Genomic DNA, 27,923 nt, shown 5'->3' with positions numbered 1-27,923 from the left:
TCAGAGGGGCTGCAGATGAATGATGCAAGAGGGAAACGGGGGTGGCAGGAGGGGAGAGGGGAGAGAGAAAGGGAGGGAGAGCGTGGGGAGGAGGGGGGGCGGTGTTTGGAGAGCGAGGGATTAGCGAGAACAGTCCTGACCCCGAGATCAACGGCCAGTCAAACCCGTTTACAATCACCCGGCGGAAAACCGACGGCTCCCGCTGCATGCCAGCGGCCGGCCGGGCAGCCAGCGAGACCAGACCCCCCCTTGGAGCGAGTGGGGTCTGGTGGGGGAGGGCCCGGCCCTACTGCGGGGAGAAGGGAGACAATCGGGAAGGAGGGAGAGGAGAGGTCCCAGTGGGATGTCGGAAGGCTGCAGCGGGGGGAGGTGAGGGGAATGTTGCGGTGCGCCCCGTCTCCCGACCGCAGCCTTCGAGCCTCTCGTGGACGAGTAGGGGAAGAAGGCAAGGAAGGGAGAGTTCCAGGCGTGAGAGGCAGGGGCGGGCCGAGATATCTGAGAAAAACAAGCGCATTGCTACCAGCCGGGAAAAGCCGCTCTTGAACTCCACACGGGACCCTCCTGGGCTGGGCGGCACCAAAGCCCGGCTCCAGTCATGCGTTCACCGGCGGGCGGACGCCCTCCTGGACCGCGGGCCATCTGCTGCGCGGCTACCGGAGGCGGGGGATGGCACTGGGCGGGGGGAGGCCCCCGACGGGCCGCCGAGCGGGGCCGGCACTGGCGGGTGGGCGCCTCGGCTGCCGGTCCGCGCCCCGCGGGGAACCGGCGCCGCCGCTCCGCCGTGCCGCGCACACCCCACGCACACAGACACTGCACAGGGCGGGGAGATGACACAAGCTATCTTCCTTTTTTTGGTGGGAGGGTGGGATGGGGTGATGAGAATGAAACAAGCTGTCCCTCCACCTCACGGCATTTTGGCTCCTCCTCTTCCAGAAAACTCAGCACCCCAAAAAGCGAGGTTGCTGGGTGGTTCGGCGCTACCCCACGAGCAGCACGGAGCACCTCTGTGCACATCGTCCGAACAGAAAGGGATCTGAAGCCAATGGGCTTGTCCCGGTTCGGAGACATGTGCAGAGTGCAGCCTCAGGCACCTGGGGCCACGCGTGGCCCCACTCTGCGGAACGCGGCGCCGTCGCGCCCCGCTGCCCTTCCGTCCCCCCAGCGCCACGGGACTCACGCAGCTCCGCAGAGGGCTGCGACCGGGACAGCCAGGCTGGGACTGGAGGGTGCCCGTCAAGACTAAGCTACTCTTCCTCTGTTTGTTTTGACGTTAGGGATGGATGCTACTTTCCATGGGGAAACTGAAGCCTGGGGCAAGTGGTTTCACACGGCCGAGGCGGAGAGAAGTCAGACAGCCAGGCTTGGCTGAAAAGTCACTTCTGAAGAGGCAAGGCCAAAAGAGAGACAGAGGAGACAAAACAGAAAACATGGCAGGACACGGTCTTCCAGAGCCCCGAGAGGGGAGGGTGGTGTGAACGGAATAGCTGCAGCGAGGGACACGGGGGAGCGGTGGGAGCCGACTCCCGCTGCCCGGGTGGTTGGAAGGACAACAGATTGTGGGTGCGGAGTGGACGGGGCCTTGCCTGCCTGCTTGCCTGTCTGCCTGCCTGCTGGCTCCAGCCCCGCCGTGCCTCTGCTTAATAATGTCAGGAAAAGCTGGAACACAAGGGCGGCCCCGAGGAGCAGGACAGCTGGTAGAGGAGCTGGGGAACCTGGTGTGCAGGTACAGATGTAACGAGAGGCTTTCTTTAGAGGCTGAAGTGAAAGCCCATTGACTTTCACATGCAGTGAACCAGTCTACTGTTGGAGGAAACTTCGCAAAAGTAAAGATTCACAAACTAAATTTCGGAGGACTTTGAGGATCCTTCCAGCAACAGCAGTGTGATATATGGAACCAGCTCCCCTAGCTGCATGGTCAAAATGCTAGCAGGAAGTCCTTCCCAGTCTTTATGTCTAAAACCGGGACACACCTGGAGATGCCTCTGTAGGATAGGCTAGAAATTAGTAGGCACTGACTGAGGTGAACCACAGCGCTGTACGTGCCGTCAAAAGTCAGGAAGTTCCAAAGTGAAAAGCCCTTAACATCCCATCCCTTAACATGTCCGGAGCTTGTGTTGAGTGAGGGGCAACTCCCAAGGTAAGCGCACTGGTCCCTGGCTTATGGGTGGAAGCAGTGGTGCCTTGTGACAAAGGACACACACCCCACCCCCAATTTACAAAGCCTTGGGGTGCCCCTGTGCAGTTTCATGCCTATCTTTCCTGGATAGTGTATTTCTCTGAAGGGAGGAGCCTTCAGAAAGGTCTCATTTCAAGAAAGTCATTCAAATGCTTTAGCACGGCCTGTCAGGACGGGTTTGGGGGTAATATGCTTCATGCTCGGGAAAATCCCATTGTCCACGCTTTCAGTCCGGACACCTCGCATTGATTTGGAGAAGACGTGTGCCACGGTTAGCTGCGGCTCTTAGATAGAGGGACTGTCCCTCAGAAACCTTAAAAAATAAAATGAAGAACAATGAAACCGAGGAGAAGCAGGAGAGCATCTGTCGGTGGTCAAACAATTGGGCAAGTGCTAGAGGGTGAGCTGAGATCCGAGTGGGAAAACGCGGCTTTAGCCGGGGGCAGAACAGCGTGGGCTGAGGAAGTGCGACCGACATGGGGGGGAAGGACCTGCAAAGTCTGCTTTTAGGAAAAGAATAGCTTTCACCGGGAGGAGGTGAAATATAGTTTACCAAGGCGTAAAACTCCATAGCAACTAGGAACTAGTGGTGAACAAAGGCACCATACATCTACGGAGGGGGTGAAGTTGCGGGAGGGGTGCAGGAGGATTAGGGACACATTTATTCCCTACCCAAAAATTGTCTCGCACAGATTTCAGAAGATTTGTTTGTTTGTTTGTTTGTGTTGGTTTTGGGGTTTGGGTTTATTTGGTTGGTTGGTTTTTCTTGGTTTTTTTTTTTGTTTTGTTTTGTTTTGGTTTGGTTTTTTGGGGGTTTTTTGGTTGCTGTTGTTGTTGGTTGGTTTGGTTTTATTCGTTTTGTTTTGGGTTTTTTAATCTCTCCAATACAGAAAAAGTCTATAGAAAGATTGTCTTGATAAAACCACTGATGAGTGGATAGTTCAATCCTAATCAGATTAGAAGAATGAATGGTTGTTCAGGTTTGGAGCTACAAACATAAGTAGCCCAAGGCCAGGAAAGATCTAAAACCCCAAGCACGGGAGTTCAAAATAAAGTATAGACATGAAAACACAATTCCTACCCGGTGAGGAAAGCTCTGAAACCATCTACAGTGCATCCGAGTTACATACACCTCAAACATGGTCCCTCCTCCTTTCCTTGCTCATTAGGTATCTTTATCTTTTGGAAAAATCTTGAATAATTCCTTGTTTGTTTGTTTGGGTTTTTAAAATTATCTATGCCTTCCTGCATTATCAGTCTTACCTTCTCCTAAATTGCTTTTCAGTCACAGGAAGGTGAAAGTTTCATGGTTCGTCATCGCCGCCCTCCCTTCGCGATGACAGAATGTAGAAAATTATGCAAACCCCAATATGTTGTGCAATCGAGTCGCCGTGAACATGTGCATTTTCTACCTTGAAGGACCATAAAAAATAAAACTAACGTGGGAAACGTTTTTCAAAATATACAGCTATATGTGAGCTCAAGCCTACCTGTTATAGGGCAGTACGAAAAGGGGAAGTGTGGAGTTTAGCCTAAAAAACTCCTCCGCAGTGTTTTGAACAGCCATAAGAGTAAAGAGGAGGGATATGGACATGGATTGCATTTCCCAAATGGGAAATTTCTGTGCTGTCTTGCCAAATCATTACTTATGTGTCTTATGGAACAGTGGAGAACAAAGTAATGAAAATAGAACATGCATTTCTCCCTTCAAAAGCACTTCCTCCTTTCATGTTCTTCTCAGTTTCTGACTTTTTAGCAAGACTTGGGAAGTTTCTGCTATGCCTCCAACCAAAATGTCCGTTTAGCCGACTAAGTTTGGGTCACAACATAGGAACAAATAGTCTCCTAATCGTTTTGTTTGGACCAAGCAACTACAGGGAAAAGTTCTGCCTGATTTTCCCGAATATAGCAACATCTCAATTCTAGGGGTCGCAGACCAAAGCTGACTAGATAAGTGGGACAAGCTGATCATGATCAATGTGCCATATATCCACATATTTAAGGTAAGGAAAGCAATGAAGTGGCATTATTGCAAAAGCCATCCTTGTGTGACCAAATGAGCCCAGTTTTGTACAATTTGGTAGAGACTTGCTATGTAGCTGTATTATTCAGTGGGTAGTTTTAGGTAGATAAACTGAATGTGTCTGTGCGTCTCAGACATGTTTTATATATTTCATAATATCTAAACGATGTGTTCATCTTTTCACGGTTAAGTGTTCCAATTTAGACGCCTGGACTTACCATCTGTCTTAGTGTAGCCTTAGATGATCAGTAAGAGAAAATACTACATTTGAAAGGTAAGCCTATTGTCATGAAAATGCACGAACTCAGAGTCCATTGTTTAAAACACGGTTTCTGCTCCTCAGGATGTTGATGTCCTTTAATAAGGAGACACATTAAAAAAAACTGTAATAAAAATGAATGTGTGGATACCAACTGCTTCACAAATATATGCAATGACGTCATGTCCTTGGGAACATCCCATCTTACTTTCCGGACGTTTGCTGCAGATTCAAGTCGCTCTCCATACTTACATGGCTGCACACCAGATTCAGGCACCGTCAAACCGAGGTGTCTTGTCGTACCTTCTAGTTTGATTATAACATGCTTATTGCCTAACAGGAAGGAGACTCGCTACAGGCACGAAAATTGAGTGGAACTATGGAAGCAGAAAATCAGAGCTGAAATTCACAGAGGATCATGTTTGTCTTTTGTGATCCATTACATAATAATTTTTTAAAAATTAAGAACGGGCAGAAGAAGTATTACAGAAGCTACGCTTCTATTCTGTGAAAGAGTTGGACAACATCTGGAACGGAGCTCTTTCCTTCATTGACCATCATATAGTTAAGCGCAGCCACAAAACACTTGAAAGGGAAACTTCGGCATTCCCTCCGCCAATGCGCACGCCTCGCTTAGAGAGAACACCGGGCTTACAGGGATTTCCAGTGTCTCTGGAGACGACAAACGGAACAGTGAAACGCTGATTTTAACAAAATTCTTAGAGTTTTCTGTGGAAGACGTCTGCCTTTTCGCTGCGAGCAGGGAGAAAAAGAGCTTTCTCACGGAAAACAGGGGTGGAGGCAGAGCGGCAGGAAGCTCTGCTGCAGCCAAAGCGGCTGCAGATTCAAACCGGGCCGGATTTGAGAGGCCGTTACTTCGAAAATCCACCCGGTTAGACAAACTAGTTGCCAAAAGCCATTTAATGAAGCCCAGGGCCCAGCTATCCCGGGCACACACACTCCCTCCCGCCCCCCCGACAGCGCCAAGTAGTTTGTTACAGAAGGCGGTGTGAGCGGCCCCTTCCTCCCCGCCCGGGGGGCACCCGGCTGCCCTGGCTCTGCTGCTGCTGCTGCTGCTGCTGGGCAGGCTCAGGGCTCCCCCGGGCCCACCCGCATTCCGCCTGGGGAGCGGGATTCTGCCCCGCCGGGCATGGGGCGGTCCGCAGCGGGGTGTGGGGACTGCCGGGGGGAGAGCAGGAGGTCGGGATGTGGGAGCCAGGATGCGAGTGGGGAGCCCCGTGTCCCCAGGGAGCAGCTCCGGGGCTGAGCTGTGGCGTTGCCGAGGAGATAAACGCCTCCTGTCCCTGGAGAGGGGACACGGGACAAAAGTTCACCTGGCTTGGGTCAGGGAACCGGCGGCACTCAGGCTGCGGGGGCCTCCGCTCTGCGCTTCCCGAGTGGGACAGGTGGGCTGGCATCCGGCGGATTTTAGGGGGGCTTGAACCGAGATTCGGGTATTCCCCGTCCAGAGAGCTCGGGGCCATCTCGTGGGCCGGCACCGGCTGCAGATCTGGGCTGCCCCAGAGCCAGGCTTGTCCCCAGGCTGTCGTGCTCCACATCCTTGCTCCACTCCCTATGCCCTTTATTTTTGTCCACTAGTGACCAAATGGCAACTTCTAGGACTAAGTTGCAGTCTGACTGCTTGCCTACCTTCCTTCCCTAACGATGTGATTCAGTTAATTTTGAGGGAAGTCAGCTACTTATGGGAATTTGAAAAAACTCGACTACCCTTCGAAATATTTTTAGGAAACCTGTGAAAATATTCAGCTAGGTACTGCAGTGTTTTTGCCCCTGCACAAAAACAAAATACAAAGCCATTCAAAGGAATACCTCAGAGGGGAAGAGAAATAAATCTACAGTCATTCAGCAGTAAAACAAAAAGTCAGAAAATTTTCTCCACTTATACGAGTAGTCAGGGAAGAAATATCTTTTCAGATACCAAAGAAGAGATATTTTAAAGAGTGTTCCTAGTGGAAGGGCCTTTGTATTTTCTGCTTCAACAGCGGGGTTCTGTATTTTGTGGAGTATCATCGTACCACCAACACAGGAAAAATAACATTCGAGAAGCCAGAAGCGTTGATACACAATTCAAGAGTGAATTTCTTAAAGAAGAGTTTACCTCCACCGGACAATAAGGTGCAAATAGAAACAGCATTTAGAATTTTGCCACTGTACAGAATACTTTCTGAACTTGTAAATAAAAATAAACTCAACAAATATTATTCTCATTTTGGAATCTTTACAATACAATTACTGCAGACTGCTAAGATCACTCCACTGACCCTCAACCATACTACACAGATACTGCCAAACTGAATTCCCTTATTATTTCTCAGAGCCAGCATTTGTTAAAAAGGGAAGTGCAGAAGTGCAGAGTCACTAATTTAAATGTTAGCTTTCAAGAAAAAAAAAAAAAGAGAGAGAGAGACAGGAAAAGGAAGCGAGGAAAATGGTAGTAAACTGTATTTCAAAATTAAATAGATTTGAGAAGTCTGTAGGAAAATGGCCTAAGAGTGACTAAACTAGTATTGTCTCTTCTTCAGCCTACAAGTCTTCTGGAGGTTATTTTTCTCCAGTATAAATGTAATTTAATAGCCGAGATGGATATTGTTTCACTTTCAGCTATCTGCTCTATACTCCGGTCTCATTCTACATTAGATGATTACCTTACTGTCCTATATGCACAATTTAAAGGGAATTACCTATTACTTCAATTATTTGTTTCTTATCAACTGATGTTACACTACAAGGATTTGCATTGAAAGGACACAAAGAAAGAGCAAGTCATGGCACATTGCCAAATAAAAGAGTAATGTTCTGGTGAATTTAGCCCAAATAATTTACTGCTATATAAAAGTGGAAAAGTGGAAGGTGAACCCTTTGACCAATAAATCTCTTCTGCATGTGAAACCCTTATCTTGTCCCCTCCAATATATTCCACACTAGGAAGCCATCATCATTGGCTCTGGTTTGTTATTTGTAAACCTTGATCTTCTGCACTCGGTGTCCTAAATATGGATAATTAGCATCAGTTTATCACGCCTCTGCATATTTTCTCTTCTCTCCAAACATGCATGCTTCTATTGGCTGCCATTCTGTCACAGAAGATTATGGAGACAGATTGCAGAGAATGAATGTGCTAAACGAGATTAGGAAGGAATAGAAATAGCAACTTGGCCAATAAATTCCTCGTGAGAGCCTTATCATACAATTACACGTTGACTTGTTTCACACTCTCCCAGCCTCTTAATCCAACGCCCCCACCAAGAATAAAATTTCACTAATTTCTGAATTACTGCATATCCTCATGACTTGTCACTGAGAATGGTTGGAAGGAGCAACACGGTCGAAAATAGCACATTAAACTTCCAAAAAGAAAAGAAACTTTGCAGACAGAAAGAGATGTGGCTTTAAACCGGTTTTGGCCATATGTAGAAGTTTTTGTGCAGCAGCAGTTTAAAGGATCAGGACTTCAAGACATGGTCCTCTGCGCTTTTACTACCGAATACTTTACATCGGAGGTTACCTTATCCTTAGAGGGACCTGGGGATCAGAATACAGTGCGTTGATGCTGCTAAACTATTCACCCACTGTGCAAGCGACTCTCCAATGAGCCCCTACAAACACTTCAGAAAGCAATGGCGAAAACAGCTACTCCCGCCATCGGTTTCTGGGACATTCCTGAAAATTGCGGTAATTGAGAGGCCGCCAAGAGCATGACAGCAAAGCGAGACAAAATCCTGCTGAACTCACAAGAAACATCTACCAGCTCTGCGGAGTTAGTTTCGCTCCTTCTACCGGGTTATTTCAATGTGGACGTCAAGAAAACATGATTTCCATGACGTAATTCAGAGGCACGGCTAAAAACTTCGGGTGCCATCATCTCTGGAAATGTTGGAAGTCTCCATTTCCCCCCGTATACTAGCCCAAGAGGAGGGCTTGCAACAAGTATGAATGTTGTCATAATGTTGTTTTCATTGTTTTAGATACATGTAGAAGAAGAAGAAGGACACAAATGGAATAAAAAGTCCCAAGACCAGAAGCTAAAGCCTTTCTCAGTTGGTCTATACTCATAGACTTGATGTGCACGTGTCTTACAATTTTAGATTTAAGAACATTTCACAGCGTTTATTGCAGTGAAAGGACTTGCTTTAGAAAGAAACGTGGTCTTGTAACTCGAGTAATTTTTTCCCCCAATAAATGCGAATCTTCAACCCCCTACAGAACATGGATGAAAGGTATGATGAAGTTGTGCTACATATTCCCGAGCTGTTTAGCGTCACTCCCGTTTGTGCAATCAGATGCTGGGAACGTAGGAGTGAAGGGATACAAGTCGCAAGTGTTAAGGGTGTTCAAAATAACGGGATTCCCTAGAGTGGGACCTCTCCTGTAAGCTTTTCCCCGGTGGGGAAGGGATCCGCGCTGCAGTGGAAAATCCCCTCTTACGCCAAGCTGGTCACCATGGGGTGACCGTGAACCTTGGGCATGGCAAACCCGTCCTGCGAGTACCCCAGAGCCTTGCTCCTCTTGAGCTATCTTGAAGTGGGTTTGGTGATGATGGGGTTGGAGATTTTTTTTTCTTTTGTTTTTTAACCTGCCCGTTATTTTCTTTTCCTTTCCTCCGGAGTTGTTTGGTGTTAAACCCCTCCAGATGGAAAACCGGACTGCAGATGGAAGTTACACTCATCCAGAGTCCTAAAAGCACACAGTTGCAGAAAAGATTGATATGAAAATAGCCTGACCCGTGGGATAGCAAAACAGCCTGCTACCTGTTTGCTGCCATAAGAACTTCCGAGGCCACATAAAATTTTAATAACTCTTCCTCATTTCCTTTTTTCTGTTATAGCCATTGGCATGATACATATTCATATGCATGTATATCTACACACATCCACACACACAGAGACACAGGCATATATCTAGATATATCTATATATCTATATCTATATCTATATCTATATCTATATATCCACACACACATCACCCGAATGAATTGGTTAGTATCGGGCAGAGAGGCGTTTGCCATTAATCTGGGAACAAACCGCTAACCTCGGTGACTGGTATTTTAGCTTTTCTTTTCTCGCTTCTCTCAGTGTGGGGAGAGCAGTAAAGCTTGTGTGGACTGATTGTGAGGGGCTCTGCTGGAATTTGGCAGGCCAGGGGCTTGGAGAGAAGCCCCATGCTGACTCCTATTCAGCGGGCCAGTTTTCTGCGAGCTTTGGAAGTTTCACTCAGCCGTGCACTCAATGGCTTCACAAAGCTGATTACAAGCTTCAGCGCATTCCTGAAGGAGCCAAAAGCGACGCAGGTGCAAACGAGCCGAGGGAGCCCCTTATCCCGGTGACAGAATGGGACAAGCTGGGAAAGGCTTGGACCACACAAATCCAAGGCTCACCAGGCAGCAGCAAGCCTGCCTTGGGAACCGGGGATCATTATCCGCTCCATTCAGCGGGGACCCAGCGGTGGCAGCGGCACGTCCCAAGCCTGGGGACGGGCTTTCCGTCCCGGGTGGGAGCAGAGCCGTTTCACCTGGCGTCCACTCTCCGCTGCCTTCGCGGCTGCCCCAAGAACCAACCTAAGGTGCCTCTGCTCCCAAGAAAGTATTTGTATCCCAGCATCTGTTAGTCTTCAGTCTGCCGCCTGAAGCACCTTGTCGTTATCCCCCCCATTGCCCTATCCCACACGAAAAGCCTCCCTCCTGTTCCTTTTCCCTTCCCCAGATAAACAGGGTGCTAAGGGTCTGTCTGGAAACCCAGCGCAGAAAACGCGCTGATCCGAAATGGCAGGTTTCCTCCCAGCTGAAGTTCTCTAACAAACACCCTATTTTGAAGACTGCCTTTAATTCCAGAGAGAAGCCAGCCGAGAGTGCACCCTCCTCCCCTTCCAATTACTCGAGCCACCCGATTCCCACAGAAACCTCCCGCAATACAAACGCCTGGTGAATGCTTTCTGACTCGGTGAAAGCAGCCCACGGTCCTTGCCCTTCCTGCCTCCCCGGCGAGCGAGGGGGTGGCGAGGAGTCGAGGGGGGTCTTGGTGCCGGAGAGGGTGAAGCGTGATTACTTTTAATTAGGGGTTCTCGGAAGGAGTTCCTCTCGCCTCCGCTCCCTCGCCCCCTTTCCTCGCTCTCAGCCCTTCCCCTCCAGCCGAGAGAAGAAGCTGCACTTTACTTCCCTGAAAAATTAATTACGGCCCTTCCCCGCTATCAATTACGGAGGAATCAGCCTTTCCTAGGGAGAGGAGAAATAATCAAAAGGCTTTTCAGTCTTGCTGGGGGGGGACGACCTCGGACCGCCGAGCACATAATGCGGCAAGGGGACTGCCGCGCTTCTGGCCGCTGGTTTCATATGCAAATGGCGAGCTGCCTCCAAGTTATCATTATGGTTTTATTTTTTTTTTCCCCTTAATGTTATTATTGTGTCGGGATTTTAATAGCCACATGCTCTACCCTTCCCTTTCAGCGAGGTTTCCTTGGCGATCAGCCACGCCGCTTCTTCCCCGGGCGCATTGCCCCCGCCCCAGCGCCTGCCCCACGTCCATGTTAATTTCGCCCTATGGAAATGAAAGCGGCCCGGCCGGGCAGCTGATATTAAAGCGATCCCCCGGCCCGGGGGCTCGCCCTCCCCGCTCCTCGCAGCGGCCGTGCCTCGGCAGGAGCGCGGCGTGTCGGTGCCGTGGGCCCCCCCGGGCCCGCCGCCCCTTTCATGCTTGTGAGATGCTGGGGAGGCAGCGGTGCGTTTGCTTGCGCGGAGCACACCGCCTGCAAGCGGTTGCCTTGGCAGAAAGGTGCAGCTTTCTGATGTTCTTTTGTCTGATAACTAATTCAAGTTAATGCGATCTTTATGTAAAGCTAACAGCGGATAATTGTCTATTTTCTCGCCAACAATCTCCATCACAATCACTTATCTGGAAACCTGCGGTTGTATTAATCGTTATATTCCCCGAGATAAGCGTCTCTCGAATTATCAGTAAACACTGGAGGGAAATTAAACAAACTCCAGAGCCACTTAAGTTTCCTCTGCAGCTTTTAGCCGCCTTCTCGGGAGGAGGGGAAGTGGGGACGACGGCACCCCTCAAACCAACCTGGGACCGGAACACAAATTGAAAGGGAGGTGCGTGTGAAACAGTGAAGAAGAGCCTGAAACTTTGGGTAATTTTGAAAAGCCGAGTCCTGCTGAAGGCGCCTTCCCTTCGAGGTGCCCGTGCTGCACACAGATACGCACCTTACGCCCCGCTCGTCGGGCGGCGGTCTGTCTTTAGCGGCCCCTGGGACCTTGTTGGCAATTCTTGTAAATCATGTAATTAAGTGTATTAGTCTCTGCAGGGGAAAGACGAGCAGCTAGGAGAGAATACACCCAGAGATTAAGCAGGAGTCGCATGGCTTTAGGTCTGATACACGAGGAGAAGACAGTTCTGCTGCCTTCGGAGAAATCACCGTATTAGCACAATTATTGGCAATATTTATACTAGAGAGTGAGCTGAACCCCAGGAGGGTAACAGAGAGTGCGAGAGAGCGAAACTACTGTGGGAATGTGTTTTACTGCTCAGATCCCATCAGTTCCGTTAGGTGTAAAGAAATTATAGCAAATTGTGCTCGAAACCCCTCCAGGGAAAACATACTTGTACGACAAAGATTTTGTCTTTTTGAGATGAAGTCAAAACATAGGTGTCAAATGAAACTCATTTTAGGGGCGCTACCGTGTGTGTGTGTTTACTCGAGTACCGGGGGCGGGGGGGGGGTGGGAGGCGGGGGGGGGAAGAAGAAAAAAAGAAAATAAGCAACCGAAACCACGACATTTCAGTCACAGTGAATCTGTGCCAGCAGAGAGTTTACAACTTCTTGGGGAACAGCGAGGTGTCCTCCAGCCTCCCCTCGCTGCCCGCCCGGAGCCCGGGCCGAGGCCAGCACCGTCCCGCCGGCCGCCGCAGGGCTGGCTGACAGCGCTCTGCGCTCTGCGCCTTTCCAGGAGGGTTTTCCACGTCCAAAGCGCTTTATGAACGTTAACTGAGTAATCCTGGCGTTTAGTTACGGAGCAGGCATCAAAGAATTTAAAAACTCGCCACTATGATGAGCTTTATTTACATTCGATTTACTATTTTTTTTCTTGTTTTGTTTTTTGTAAGCAAACTTTTATTCAGGAAGGTTTCCAGTGTCACGGCCTGAAGAAGCTGAGGTTTGGGATGGAAAAGGGAAAAAAAAAAAAAACCAAACAGAAAAACCGACTAAAAAATCCCCAAACAAAACAAAACAAAACAAACAAACAAACCAAAAAACCCCAGAAAAAAAATCCACCCAACACAATCAAACACAAACAAAACAACTCAACGAAACATACAAACCTCCTATTACTTATTTGTATGTCATGGCAGTGCATTTCCAAATAGGATCGGTTTCTTGAAAAAAAAAAAAAACAACTGCTTAAATTCTCGAATTATTTCACTTGAGCTAAAAGTTCCCAGGGTAGCTTTTTCTTATGGCATTTGAGAATCATCCCACTTCATCTCTCACCTGAATCTTGTCATCTGTGCCATCTTGAAGTGATCTGTGAACAATGCTGGTCCCTTGGACAGCCCAAGCTGGTCAATCAGGCAGAACAGACTATGCAAATGGAATGGAAAGGCGAAGCGATGAAGAACAGTGGCCCCCATTGTCTTGGGCATTTCAAAGCGAAGCCCAGCTGCAGCAGGCGTTGCTGTCTCGGACCCTTGGTTGCTACTCTAATGTCATCATTGCAAAACATCACATTTTGAAAACTCTACAGTCTGAATGCATGATCAGCCCTCCACAAAGATTTCACTTCGCCGTGACATCTTTCGAAGTCACCAAAAAAAAAAAAAAAAAAAAAAAAAAAAAGTGTGTGTGGAAAAAAAGGAAAAAAGTACCACCACAACTGGGACTGGGATCCCAGCCACACTGTCCCTCACATCCCTCAATCCCGCTCCCTCCACTCCTAACTGCAGTGCAGCTGACGCCTTTTGCAACCTTTTGGTAAACGCCTCGCCTTTCGTGTTGTTTCTAGCGTCGAATCGGATGATGATTTAAGTTGCATTTAACTTATTTTCTGTCGGGTCTCTTTCAGGCACTCTAATGAGCTAACGCCGGGGAAACGTCGCTGTGAGCAGGCAGTGAAGTATTTATTCACAATCGCTTCCAAAACTTCAGATACGCGCGGCTTTAAAAAGTCAGGCAATGTCTTTGCGAGTGATTAAACCAGCAACTAAGCTGGGTATTTATGGGTCCGTTAGGAGTTTTTGTGAATGCTCTGTTTCTTAATACACTCATGCAGTTGTCGCTTCTGAATATTGCTGCCAGCCCTGGTCCAGCTTTGCCTTCCGGCACTGATCCCAAAGTTAGCTCTGCCATGAGAAACGAACTTTCAGTTCAGTAAAGCTGAGAGCTGTCAGATGATTAATGTGCATTTTCAAGAGACTAAATCATTGCCCGTGTTTCACTTATTGTTCCTTTTCATTTTCTTTTGTCTGTAGGTGACATTTGTGATCACCATGTGGTGAGCAGAGGAAACTCCCCTCTCTTCCACCCTCATGTCAGGAGCCTGTGCTCAAGGAGCAAAGGTCTGTGCCATCGATATCTTAAAATGCTGGGGGTTGTGTTTCCTCTTCCAATCTCTTATCTAGCAAGAGTTAGTGAATCCAAAGCTTCTTCTTCAAGGATAATTTTGCTCTGGTGAGCTTATGGAGATGGATACTGCCCAGCCTCCGACACTGCCTGCGACAGACACAGCAGTCACACATGAGAGTGATCATCCTTCAGTGCAGACTGTTTTGTGCTCATGAAGAAGCAGAGAAGAAAGTTTCATTGGTCTAAGAGAGCTGAGCTAAGAAACTCTTAAATACGTTCTTTGCAGGACCAAGAATAATCCAGTGCTTCTTTCCTACCCATTAAACTGGCTCTTTCCCTTTAGCTTAATTAATGTATTCTGTAACTAAATCACATAAATTACTGAGGAAGCAAAAGATGGAATTATTTAAAACTACATAATTATTCACTGTGATTTGATTGGCTTCCCAAAATTAAGGTTGCCCCTTTCAGAATGCAGTGGTGGGTAAGAAGGAAAAGATGAGAATAACAAAACCAAAGACAGATGGAAGTGAATGGGGAAAATAAATTAATGCATAGGTACCGTTTCATCTTCTGGCTCGCAGATCTTTCACATCGCCAGAGAGAGTTTTCCAAGAATAACTACCATGTTAAAAGAAAGCCTGTTTTCAACTACATCAGCCCCATGGTCAAATGAGTAATGCAAGAACTCAATCTGCCTCATACAAATATTTCAGTAGAGACGATATGCACTGTAAGGACCCTTATCTGCCAGGTATTTGTTCACTTAGCACATCAAAGCTTTACCTCTTAGATAAATGGATCCCCCAAAATCTATGTTCTAGGAAGTGTCGGACGTGCTTCCGGTCTGGGTAAGTCACTTACTGACGAATGCAGAAACCCGGAGGAAAAACAATGTGCAGCCAATGCCTACAGAAGACAATAGCAAGGCACATGGCCAGGGGCCAAATGCCCTGGTACTGTGAGTGCATCTTCATCTGGGTCTCTGCTGAAGCACTTCCAGAAAGATGTGAAGGAGGAGCTCCAAAGAGGAGGAGTTTCTTGTCGTGCCTCCCATGTAGGTGTTGCCATGGGGCTATGCAGAGGTGGGAGACTTCTTTGTGGCCACCACAAATCCCAGCTGATGGTGAGATGGATGATGTCCTCAGGGAGCAGACCAAGGGTGGGAAACAGGAGCCCACAAAGTCATGTCAACAGTCTGGACCCAGACATGCCCCTCTCCTACAAGAGCCCTCTTCTAAGCTCATGCTGCCAGCTGCTCCTGACCCCTTCTCAGCAGCCTGCCAACCTCATGTGCCAGGGATGGGAGCCCAAAGGTGGGTTAACCACCTCCACTCAGGCTTTTTGTCCCTTTGTGGAACCAAACCTGCTCCCATCACCCCAGGTTAATAATGACCTTGGCCCTAATGGGAAGAAAATGCCCCCAGATCTGCCCTTCAGGCAAGGTGCTCAGATAAGCAGAGGAAACCTCTTTTCCCAGTGGCCTGACTTTGGGCAGGGGGAACTCATTGGAAATAAGATCAGCTCCTCCCTTGAGAGGCTGAATTTTGCTTTTCTCTCACAGCTGGAACTGGCCCATCCCTCTACCAGCCCTAGCCCTGGTACATTCAGCCATAGATATCTCTGCACTGACTTGTATTTTTCATATTTTTTATCATCCAATCCAGTGTAGTGCCATCTGGCACACACATACACTGGGGGAAGAAAACCGTATATTCAGCAAATGGCACACACAGAGTTTAGGTTTTGTTTTGTCTTGTTTTTCTTATTCTTCCAATTTATGTTCAAAATTACATGGAAAATATAACCAAGCAATTCTCCATCATGAAAAATGATCAAAACTCACAGTCATGAGATTAAAAATTAGTGGAGAGCAGTGAGGCCAGGAAGAGACAAGAACCCCTTTCTGCTGAAATACCAGATTCTTCTTTTCCTCCTCCTTTTCATTTCACCTCATGTTCAGATAAGGAACAGAATTACTTTAAAATATTTTCATTAACTCTTTTATTCAGGATTTGTTCTAGCCTTTCAAATAATTATTTTACTGTAAGACATATGTGAGTGATATATAACTAATCACACTCCAAAACAGTAGAGAACTACAAGACATCCTGCAGTCCTCAAAACCTTTGCTGTTTTTATTGCCACAATAAAAATGGATGCAAAATACATCTTCAAAGTATATATATGAAAAACCACACATACTATTTTCAGTGAAGCTAGCACCTATTGCATTGCCACCTTAATTCAAAGACAGTTTTGTAACAGAGTTGTACAATCAAAGCATGTTTCCTCCCTGATAATTCATGCACTGTAAGATTATTAGTTGAGCTGTTAATGGAGAAAGTACTACACCATGTATTGTACTACTTGATTCATTTTCTTTCAAATTTTACTTCAATTTTAACTTTGGCTAATTACTGTATTGTGATCTAAGTCAACAATCTCAAATTAACTACCAACGTAACTTTTGAAGAAACTCTTCAAATGCATGATAATGATGAAATTTAAGTTCCTGTCAGTTATTGTGTAATGTCTACAACATGGAAAACCAAACCTTCATTTATTTTAATTTTGTTTGCATATATAGCATTTTGTTTTCCTTTACTTCATTTTTCACAGTAGAACTCTGAACTATAAAAATACTACTAAAAACCTGTTTGGGTATTTCTTTGTTTTCTTTTTCTAAATTGAATTATATCTTGGATGAAAATGTGAAAGGAAATAGTTTTGGTAACAAATTATCATCTAGTCAGATTTCTTTGGAAAAGCAACTTGTTTTACAGGTACCGATGTAGACTGGTAGAATTGTTCTCTGATCCTACTAAAACAGAGAAACACATTTCAGTGTGATTGATACAGTATCTGTATATTGCACTTGATTCTGATCTCACATCTGGTAAAAATTCAAAATATCTTTTGCTCAAACCCTGATCCAACCCTGAGTGATATCACTGTATATTGACTTCTGGTGGGCTGTGATTCAAGGGCTTTTACACCACTGTGCCTCTTGCCACTAGGCTGAAAAAGGTTATTTCTGCTACATCTTCCTTTTCCTGTGAAACCAGATTAACTTGGAAAGAATTAGAAAAGCTTGAACAGAGATGCTCAAAATTAATTTTTATGGCAATACTTTTAATTTTAAATATTTCTTACAAATAAATGTAATTTGATAGCCACACAAAATTTTACATTTTCTAGCATATTTCCACTAATTTTTGATTTTTTTGGTGAATCTCAGTTTTACATGTATGCATTCATTGCCTTATTTCTAGCAACACAGCATTGAAATTTTTATGTAAATAACAGGCAAATAAAGAATCAGTTGTAAAATAAAATATATGACAAATTCATTGAAACAAGTAAAATAATTTAAATAATAGTTATTCAATAAATGTCAGGAACGCAATCCCATACTTTCACTGATCAAGGCTTCTGTGTAACTTGGAAGAAAGTGATGAAGGAGGACTTTTTATGCAGTAATATATGGAGCTTTTCCCAGTTGTTAAGCATATAAATAGAAATTCAGCAAGTCTTACCAAAGAGGGTCATAAACAACCACAACTGAAAACTCAGATACGTCTCTCTTTTCTACTGCAACATGGACAGGGGAAAAAAAAAATTTTTTTTTTTGGTGATGATTCAGATTAGCTGCTATTAAACTTAGCTTTGACTCTGAGAGCTGCAAAGCAAAGTAACCAGAACTTTGCTGCACAGTTACAGGTTGTTTTTCTTACAGACTGGTAGAGTTCCTTGTAAGTATCTCCAGCAAAAGAGGGACAAAAGAGAAATCAATGTGGAAGAAGCAGTCAGAATGCAACAAACATATTGCAGAATCCTTTTGTGTTGGTAAGCATCAATAAGCAATAAAGCAAACTTGAATCTACTCATCATTTTTCTTCATCTGGTATGCACTGAACAGGTTAAATCACAAAACATTCTTGTCATAAATGACCCTAGTTTTCAGAGTTTACAGTGTCTGCATAAATATTATGAATCTGAATATCCATGATCAATGTATGCTTGGTTGAATGATCTATAATCTATAAATTGTATCAGTGATCACACATGGCAGAAAGATCTTTCAATGTGTTGAATCTATCTTTTGCAACTTACATGGACAGAAATGTCTGAACAGGCTTGCCTCATTAAATTCCATCTGGGAAGACAACCTGTGGGGAAAGAAACCCCATCGTGATTAAACATCCCATCCAGTTTGCCGGATTAGTGTTAGGTCATCATAAATGGTGAGTAAGTGAAACAATGTTCTTTTCAGCAGTAAGTGCTTCTAAAATGTTTGGAATTTAAATGCTTGGAAGTGTTTCCCAGCTCATCTACTTTCAACATCAACTTTAGCCCTTGATATCCTTATTTATTCCTCTAACTCTCCTGAAGTAGCTTTCAGAATGCATAAGCATGGATTTATCGTAAACTTCACTATTGCAGCTCCACTGTGGTTGTTTTGATCATTTCAGGACAAATGTGACAGTTCAAACTAATGACTAAACATCTATTGTGTTAGTGCTGTTTCCTGGTTATCTGGTTATTATTTATTTCCTGCTTGTTCTATTGTTTCTTGCCTCATGAAGACTCCTGTTTGCTCTGATAAAATTCCTTATAACATGGCAGCAACACCAAGGGTTGGGTAAAAGGGCTCCTCTGAACGATAACACAAAGAGCACATAAAGAATCCATCACAGCAGTCAGTAGTATAATGTAATTCATTTTCAGTAGACATCCTCTTCACTACTGGATTAGTCACTTCGTTAATGAGCAAATGACCCATAACTCACAGGACTGGGAACTTTATGTGCAGGTCTTGCCTTTACCAGAGCAGATGAACTGCAGTCACTTAACATTATGGCTCCTTCAAATCTTTCTGGTGTATTCCATACATTGTGAGAGTTTCAGGTGGGTGAAAAATGCAGGACTCAGTGGTAAAACAGACTTATGTGGTATTTATATTTTGTATTGTATTAGAAAGCATTAATAAAAGATGCCTCTTGCATCTAGAACTCATCATGATCCCATAAGTAGACAATGAACCAGTTTTAAAAAGCAAATTTTTATGTGCTAATACATTCAAGATGCTATTTTCTATCACTAAATACTAGGCATCTTTGGAATTTCTTGTCCAGATTTCACTTCAGCATGACTTTAAAGAGAATTCATCAGGATCAAGGCCACAGAAGACCCCAAAGCTCTCTTACCCATTTCCAGAAAGTCTAGCAGAATGAAATGCCCATGATAACTAGTTTGTGTAGAAAGTGAGAAACTTAGCTCCAGGTTGGGAAAACTTGTCTGTAAAAAAGTGGCCCTGTTAAGCCCGGGCAGCATCCCCTCAGGACTCTGGGCAACCATCAGCTGGATCGATGATGGAGCCAGGACTTGTGATCTTTCTTTTTTTCCTTTCTTCCCTTCTTTCTCTCTCTCTCTGTTTAATCCCCCTCTCTTTTCTTTGACCCTACTCATTATTCAAAATGCACCACTGTGTGTTTATGCCCTACCGGGTTGGCCTTTGGCCAGCTGGCCATACCTGCTTCTCGACCTCATTCTTGCACTTGCTTGTTGTTCTTTTCTCCAGGAGGCAGAACAAGGGTATTTGTCCAAGAAAATGCTGCCCTACCTTCCCAGGGTTCATTTCTCCAGCCACATCCTGTTCCTTCTCACAGACTGTTCTCACCCACAATCCTTGGGTGTCTCCACAGCTATCCAGCTATCAGTGTTTGAGACATGCACATCAGCCCCTTATCTTCTGGGCTTTTACTGGCCCAGAAATTTGAGTCCATGGCTCTATTAAAAACTCAGATTTCAGAACCACATTCAATCAAAAGTATATAACATTCAACATTTTAAGTTAGTGGATTACCCTATGTGATCAGGGAAGCAGAAGTGGAAGCAGAAATACATTATCTTTCTCGTCTGGCAAAAAATGATGACAAGATTTCCATACTCAGCATTATTTTTAATGTTTAAAAGTAAATTCTAGGACTCATTTTGTATATTTTTAATACATTTAAACTAAATGATTTGCTACAGACAAAATAACTTTTAGGGTTGAATTTCTTCTTCTGAAATACCCAAGTTTATCCCTAACTTTATACCTGAGAGATCACAGAAAATTTATCTGCCTGACACAATAAACCCCATGGTAATTAGAAGGATTCTAAGCCTTTATAAATATTCTAAACCTTTACCCACTTACACATGAGGCCAGAAAGAAAAATATTTTCTCAAATCCTCAGTAAGACCTTGGACCAACTCCCACTGAAGTGAATTACACTCTTTTCTGTAGACCTGAAATCAGTATGTACCTGCAATTCCCTTCTCTTGCTCTGCATCAGTGAGAGTTCTGTGCAAAGCCTTGGACAAAATGCTGCCAATGGCTCTCTCGATAGAATTTAACTGAAGAATAAAATGGAATGATCAGCCTACTGCTCTGGTTTGCATTACATTTTATTGATGTAGCAAATATTATAGGTGTTAGGTCTATGAATACTTCTGATCTTTCCTGAATTAATTCTGCTTTCAAATCAAAAGCCTGTGGTTAAAATGAAATATACTTTAGAAACACGTTTTATTTGGAGAATTTTCAAAGACGAAAAATTCACCATAACTTTCAGTAGACAATTTCAGTGGTTAATTGCCATCACCACTGACCATTTTGACATTTCTTTAAGCAAAAGTTTGTCTAGCTGTAATTTCCAGGTGGAGTGTAACATGAATACCTCTTCCTGATAGACTGAAGGGTCCTCTACAGCCATCTTTTTGTCTCTATACAGACACTACATAGACAAGTTATCCTTTAACATGGGCTTTGATATGATTTACTTAGGCTGAATACCTTCCCTTTCTTCTAAATATTCCACCAATAATGCTTCCCAGTATTTTAACGATGCTTCTTGTTCTCTGAAATATTTCCAACATCCTCTAGGTTCATAGCCAGATGTTCTCAAGCAGCTGTGCAGAATTAAGACCATTTTTAATTTGGAGCAGTGGCTTCTGTTAAGTTCTTATTAGATTTATATTAATCATAAACGCATTAGAAATAACTAGCAACAACTGTAAAAACCCAGAAAGTGACATATCTGCTGTTACCTCAGGACCTTCAGCACTTACAGACACCAACCTCTTCACTGGGGTTTCTAGAGATACAGTAGCCTGAAAAGAGGTGCCATTTCAACATCTAGAAACCTCCTTTCACTTATTTGCATGTGTGCTTTAATATCCTGAAATTTTACATTTTCCTTTGGGTGAGGGCACCATTCTTCAACTTTTTCTTGGAAGGTTGCCTGGTGTTTACTTCCAATGTCAAGATCACTGCAGCAGCATGGTTGGAGGACTGATGCTGATGCAAAGAAATGATACACTAGAGTTTGTAAGGTACTTTGCCTGGGGGTAAAAAGAACACATTTAAATTAATCGAATTTGCATTTTCTTTGAGTAATTATTCTCTGATAATTCATACATGCTGTAAAATCTCCATACAATTGTTTCATGAAAATGTTGCAGTAACATGTAAAGAGACTTATAAAATTTACTTCAGGTATTTCAGCCTGTGATTGACCGCTGGTAGATGGCACAGATATTTAATGCAATGAATGAGCAATGGGCATTTCTCACCTAATCATGCTTGTATTTTAATAAGTTGCTTAATTAAAAAAAAAAAATTTGAGGAATGACATGTTCTGTTTTGCTGAAATACATTTTACTCGTAAAACAAAAAATACCCTGTGAAACTCTATATCTGTTGAAGCAAGCAAGTAAACAAACAAAGTAGTCCAGTGTGTTACTTAATAAAAAATGCTTAGTTGCTCAATATTTCCCATGACAAGAGTTTTTCTTTTAGCTTTTTCTGTCAGACTTGTTACTTCTGCTTCTGTTGATTTCATGCATGCTTTCAGTTTGTCACTATTTCTTACATTCCTCCTGTTTTCTCTCTCCTCTATTTCTATCTGCCTTACCAAGTCCATGAAGGATGAGCAGAAACACAGACTCCTCTGACCACCCCAGTTTTCAAACGTTGGAGTTTTGGGCTCTACATACAGGGGAGATAGCTGATATCAGGGCTAGGTTGTTCAGAGAATTAAAAATAAGGTTACAGAGGGAAAGAGGACAGGACTGAAAAATAAATCTCAACAGAGGGGTTTTAAGAAAACCCTCTCTGTTGTGCAACTCTACAGTCAGTTTCTGAGAGAGGAATATATACCTAAGCAGTCCTACTAAGCCCTGGCCCTGCCAGGGCAATTTGTCCCATTTTATAACTTCAACACCACATTAAAATTTCACTGTGTTCAGCGCACAGCCATTTCATTTTCCCTCATCCCCCCTCACTCCTGCAAGATGAGTCTAAGGTGCAGCGACAGCCATGAGTCAATCAGGGATGGTTCTGATTATAAATGCCTGCAATGGTATAAATGACGGTGCTGGAGGAGATTATATTCAGAGCCACATACATGCTGCAGAGGTCCTACCTCGAGATTAGCCTAAAATACCACCCAGATCTCCAGGTCCCTCCCAATTAGCGCAGCCAGGCAATCTTCCTGGCACTACAGAGGCAAAGACGTATTTTTAGCTCAGTGCTGTGCTCTCTCCCCTGAACTCCTGGAGCCCTGCTGAGCCGATGGAGTCCCAATCAGTGGGCTAGCTCTGATGCTGCCCCTTCACAAAATTGCCTGTAAAGCCAGTTCAGTGAAGGGATCTGTAATGAGCTCAGCAGCTTGGGGCTCTCAGTAAACCGCAGCGGTGAAGTGAGTTCATGGCTGAAATGCCAGCCCTTTTATTCATCAGTAGCACATCAATTAGTAGTTTAACAGGCAGAGGAAAGATACAGTGAGTGTTCATTTAATATTAGGCTGATTGTAGTCTTCGTTTGTGCTAATTCTGGCAAATTTTCCACATTTCAGTACTTGAGGAGAGCTATTTTTTTTTTCACCATGCTACAAAGACCCTGTCAGCTAAGTTCAGTTGTAATGTACAGAACCAAAATTTAAAGATTAGTAAATAAGAAGTTAAAGAAGTTATTTTTACAGCTTGAACAATTAATGAAGAAATAAAAAAGATCCTGTGGGATTCATATATGATTTGTGATATTGTTGTTATATTTGCAGTTCTAGTTTATCAGTCTCAGAGACCATTAAGCATTAATGATTTGCATTATACAGGAAACACTTGTGAGTTAATCAGTGCCTCATGTTCTTCAGTGGTTCTACCCTTTCTTTCTTCCTGTCTTACAAAGAGCTGATTTTACTACTTAATTAGTTCCTCTGGTCAAGGACCGTGGACCGAAGTGTTGTCAAAGTTAGCAGAAAAAAACATCTGTCCACTCAGCCAGAGCTCTCTTCCATCAGCAGGAGGGATGGACAAACAGTTGATGGCAAACAGTATGTTCACCAAATGATGGGCTATTATCGTTAACAAACCGATTGGAACAGTTTAGGGGGTTTTGTATTTTGTTGTTACTTTTAAGTATTCAAGAAATACTTGCTGGGAACATATTTCAGCCAATTTCAGCCCACTGCATGTTGGATCTGTGCCTTCACTATTCATGCTTAATGCTCTCCCACAGTAACCAGTCCCCCAAGTCACACGGATTTGTTTCTTGTCCATTACTGGTGAGTGGAACTAATAAATAGGGGGTTGGAATTATGAATTAATTTCTGCTTTCCCACTGGGAAATAGAATCTCTTTTTCTTTGTAGGCAAGGACAAGCCTAACTAGCTCAAGATTCAAGATTCCTAGGCCTTCAATTCTATCAGAAATGTAGCTGAGTTCTTTGAAAGTCAGCAGGAATAACAAATAATTTTTCTGATATGCTGCTCCTGGAAGTCTATGATGAGAAGTCACAAGCTTAGGACAAATTTAATGCTAATTTTCATTCACTAACATTACAAAAAGTCTAATTCTCAAATGCTTCTATGCACTGTTCTCAAGTACAAAAAGACCAAAACAATTCAGAACTTTCTGCTATCCCTGTTCTTGAATATACCTGCATAATCACTGCTTTTTCTGTTATCTTAAAATGTATTCTGGGGATCAACTGCAGTTATCCTGACATCTGCTGCATGACAGAATGCTGACACCTTTTTCTGCTAAGTACCCCTCACTCCCTAGCAGTCTCTATTATAGTCCATCAGTCAGTTTTACTGGGCTGTACCAGCATCTCTGTGGCTCTGCCATGCACTGAGACTCCCTAGAAATGTGGCTTTGTCTCTTCACCTGATGCACCTTTTAATGGCTCAGATTTTCAACAAACACTGCCATGTTTCTTATGATCCCACTGATAATGTGTTTTCTGAGACTAAAATAGTCCTTTCCAACAAGGTGATATTATATTCCATACTATGATGTTTTCTTTTAATTTATTACATGCCTGTGTCCTGGTTTAGGACAAATTTGGGAGGAACTCTGATAGTTACATATCTTATGTTTTCTGAAACTCCTCTCTCACAGTTGCTTCACCTATCTGACCCATTCTTCAGTCCACATGTCTTGACCCATGTCTGTCACCTATGAATTCAAAGTTTTTTCTTTTTGTCTTTGAGAATCGGCATCACTTGGCTATCACCTCCCTGATAAGGTTGGTCAGAATGACCATCAGACAAGGCTTTTTTCCTCAAAATATGCTCTCTCCCTTTTTTTTTTCTTTGGTGAGGATGTCTGTGTAACTGCCAGTGAGAACAAAACTGAATGTTGTAACATTGGAAACTATCAAAATATAAATTTGTTGCCAATCACCAGGTCTTCTTCCACTCATTTTCTTGTTTTTCTCCTTCCTTTTCTGCTCTCCAGTGGACATCAGATCCAATATTCATTCTATTTTTCTTCTTCATAAGCACTTATATTCACTTATATCAGGAATATTATTTCCCAGATTTTCTATGTATTTAATTTTTTTTCCTAGTTCTTCTCCATTTGAAGACCAGGTAAGGAGGGACAGCTGAGGAAGTTGTCAATGTCTCATTGATGGAACTCATTATATGATTTTCCCCTTAGATCCATGGTCCCAATGCTCCTTTTCGTCTTCAATTCAGTCTTCATGCTATTCTGGGAAAGGAACATACTGTGATTTCTTTGGGCTTTTTCTGGCACGTCTTTCACATTTTTGAGTCATTAAATTATTAATAAATGTTATAAATTATATAATAAAAAGTATAAAATATAATTATATAAACACATGCCAATGGCATCTACTAATGTAAGCCATTCCATTATGACAAATTAATATAAATCCTCCTTTTGAATGGCATGACCAGATCTTTGCTCCTCAGGCCTTTTGGAAGAGGTTCTTAGGGAACTCACCATTATGAAAAAGATGCCCACACAGTTTTATCACTTTTGCATAAATGTAGAGCTACCAAGTCTTTGTTTGGTGTTCAGTAGGATCTTTGCTCAGCGGTCCTGTTCCTCACTGCACTCCCTCACAAACTACAGCTATGTAGGAATCTAAAACCATGTAATAATATGTACATAAACTGAATTACATTTGGCCCAGTCTTCAATTTATGGACAGGCAACAGGAGCAACTGCATGGAATCCCATACCAAGGAATTTTTGTGGGGACCAACAGAAATTCACCCCGTTTTGTAAGGACCTGCCTTGCACCCTCAGAAGGCTGATGCTGGCTGCACTCTTGAGATTGCCACAAACATTCCTCACACACTACAGACCCCTCTTTATCTTTTGATATGAGAAGGACACAGCTAAATCCCTGCAAGAGCCTCCCCATCACAGTTCCAGCTGTGACCATGGGGCTCTTCTTCTGCTGTGGTATTGACAAGCGAGCAAGAGGCAGCAGCAAATTCAGAAGAACATGAGGAGAGGTGCATGGTCCTCTTTCAGGTACTGCTGGCACAACTTTATCTTTCTCTGCTGCCCATATATGAAGGCTTTAGATGAGCTGTCTGAGGGAGGAACAGTCTGTCTCAGAGAGAAAGTTTCTTTAAGTAAACAAGATACTGTAGGATTTGTTGAGCAATCAAAGGAATCTAGTGGAGACAAGTCCAGCTTAACAAGGGAGAAGTCATTTATGTGTAGAAGACAATTCTAATGTGTCTCTTTCTGAGGGAGAACACCATTAGTAGGAGAGATAAATCTAGGAAAACTTCTTATCACCATTATACACACATATAAAATTATCAACACTTTTGAAATGATGATACCACTTACTTTGACCTTGATACAGGGTGCCACCATCTTGCCTTCTTTATTGTTACAAATATGTCAGCACTTTGTCTGGAATAGAAATGTAATACATCTTTTAAAATTCATAAATAAGAAACCTCTCTCTTTATAGAGCAATGAAGATGGGGAATTGTACAACATAATTCTTATACAAATGGTATAATAAAATCCCACTTAAAGAAGGATTAAGTGAAAAATAGAAAGTAAGTCTGTCAAATATATTTGGGTAACAGGAGTAAAAATACTTGACAGTAGATTGTTATGCATTAAGAAGGTACTACCCCATTTTGACATTGCCAGTGCTTCTTTACGTTTTCAGAACATATATTACAATGGCAACAGTTTTGTAATGGCAGATGCTGTGTGAACGTAGCACAAGTACCAATGACATCCTTCAAAGCACCAAATAATCACAAGGGATATCTTTGTTTCAATCTGAGAAACAATCAGAGTTTAATCAGTCGATAGCAGCTCTGCTCTCCAGTGACTAGCCTAATGCTATAGACAACGTTTTGGGGTATACAAGGCTATTTTTTCTTTATTCCTCAGCAACTGTCCAAAACAGTCTCCTTCACTGTTCAGCCTCAGTTTGTTAGGCATCCAGAGTTGGCTTTCAAAAATCTTTAAACACCCTGAGTCTGGAAATTTTGGTGACTAACGTCTTGCCTGAGCTACTTTATGATCTAAATGCATTCCAAGTAATCTAAATACCACCTAATTCCAGGACAGAAGATAAAGTTTCTTTCTCTCTCAAAATTAAACAAAACCATTTTTGCCAGGAATATCCACTCCTCAAAGCGAGCTTAATCCTGAAGCTGAAGCTGCAGAAGTGGCTGCCTGCAGAAGTGATGAGGAGCTCAGGCAGATTTCTTCTCTTGTGGCATCTCTGGGCAGCTGCCCTTGCAGCATGCAGTCTTTGGAGGTCAGCTCTTTTCCCTCCCCTGAATTCATAGGGATCTCCCACAGCACCCAGCTGGGTGGGCTCTTGTCTCTTTGTCAGTGCCGGGTGCCTTCAATCACAAAGCTCCACAGTAGGGAGCTTGCCCCTTGAATACCTACAGGACAATGTGTGAGTTTCCTTTGGTGATGTTTTATTTTAATTCTTCTTTCTCCAGTCTTATTTACTGCCAATTAGAGAAACAGTATAAACTAAAATGCACAGACACAGAGCCTATATTTTATGCTATATCCACACCTTCTGGGGAGTGCACTGATGAGAGATCTTGGGATCCTTGTCAAATGTGAGGCTGGCTGGTGACTCCCCTGCCCTTGGATAATGCTGTCTGCCCTAGCCTAATCCGGGTGTCTGCTGGTACCCTGTGACTTTGAGACATCACTCTTCACAGAATTTTGTGGACTTTGGTGTAAAGTGACTTTTCAGTGTTAAGCAGGTCAGAGCCTACAGCAGAGGAGTTCTCTAGCATGATGCTGACAATGAGTGATGTGTTACATGGGAGGGGGCATGATGGCATGGGGATGCCAGGTTGTGCAAGGACATGTGGGAGAATTTACAGGATTGCTCAAGACAGAATTAGCCACAGCCAGGCCCCTTATTTGTCATGTGTCCTTCAGTAAAGTGTCCTATCAGCTGCACTAAGATTTCCCTCCACAGGAAGACAAGTAACTTAGTGGAGAAGGGATTTGGGTGTGAACAAGCATAGGTACAGTAAGGATGTCAGGCTGAACCATGTTATGGGAGTAAA

The 27,923-nt window shown here is 43.8% G+C and overlaps 1 protein-coding gene and 1 long non-coding RNA gene across 42 annotated transcripts in view; one reads left to right on the top strand and one right to left on the bottom strand.

The window, feature by feature from the left end:
- Positions 1-27,923, top strand: part of LOC148224908 (uncharacterized) — a 403,359-nt gene that overhangs the window by 364,204 nt on the left and 11,232 nt on the right. For 7 of the 41 annotated variants that reach the window (XR_015801703.1, XR_015801702.1, XR_015801701.1 and 4 more), the window contains exons 2-3: positions 13,944-14,030; positions 17,777-17,886. The exons of 1 other annotated variant lie outside the window; for it this stretch is intronic. The gene's annotated coding sequence lies outside the window, so the exon portion shown is untranslated. Of the gene's footprint in view, positions 1-1,274; positions 2,138-12,234; positions 17,887-27,923 lie in introns of those variants that run through there. 33 more of the 41 variants (XR_015801696.1, XR_015801692.1, XR_015801694.1 and 30 more) reach the window with 15 other exon arrangements.
- Positions 20,598-26,340, bottom strand: LOC148224909 (uncharacterized). Its single transcript, XR_015801733.1, has 2 exons — positions 26,206-26,340; positions 20,598-25,083 (listed from the first exon to the last, which is right to left on the bottom strand). It is a non-coding gene; the product is annotated as an uncharacterized LOC148224909 (long non-coding RNA).

The sequence above is a fragment of the Sturnus vulgaris genome, chromosome 2 (genome assembly GCF_052056855.1).
Source record: "Sturnus vulgaris isolate bStuVul1 chromosome 2, bStuVul1.hap1, whole genome shotgun sequence".
Classification (NCBI taxonomy): Eukaryota; Metazoa; Chordata; class Aves; order Passeriformes; family Sturnidae; genus Sturnus; species Sturnus vulgaris.
Note: the sequence above shows the minus strand (reverse complement) of the source record. Positions and strands in the feature narration are given on the sequence as shown.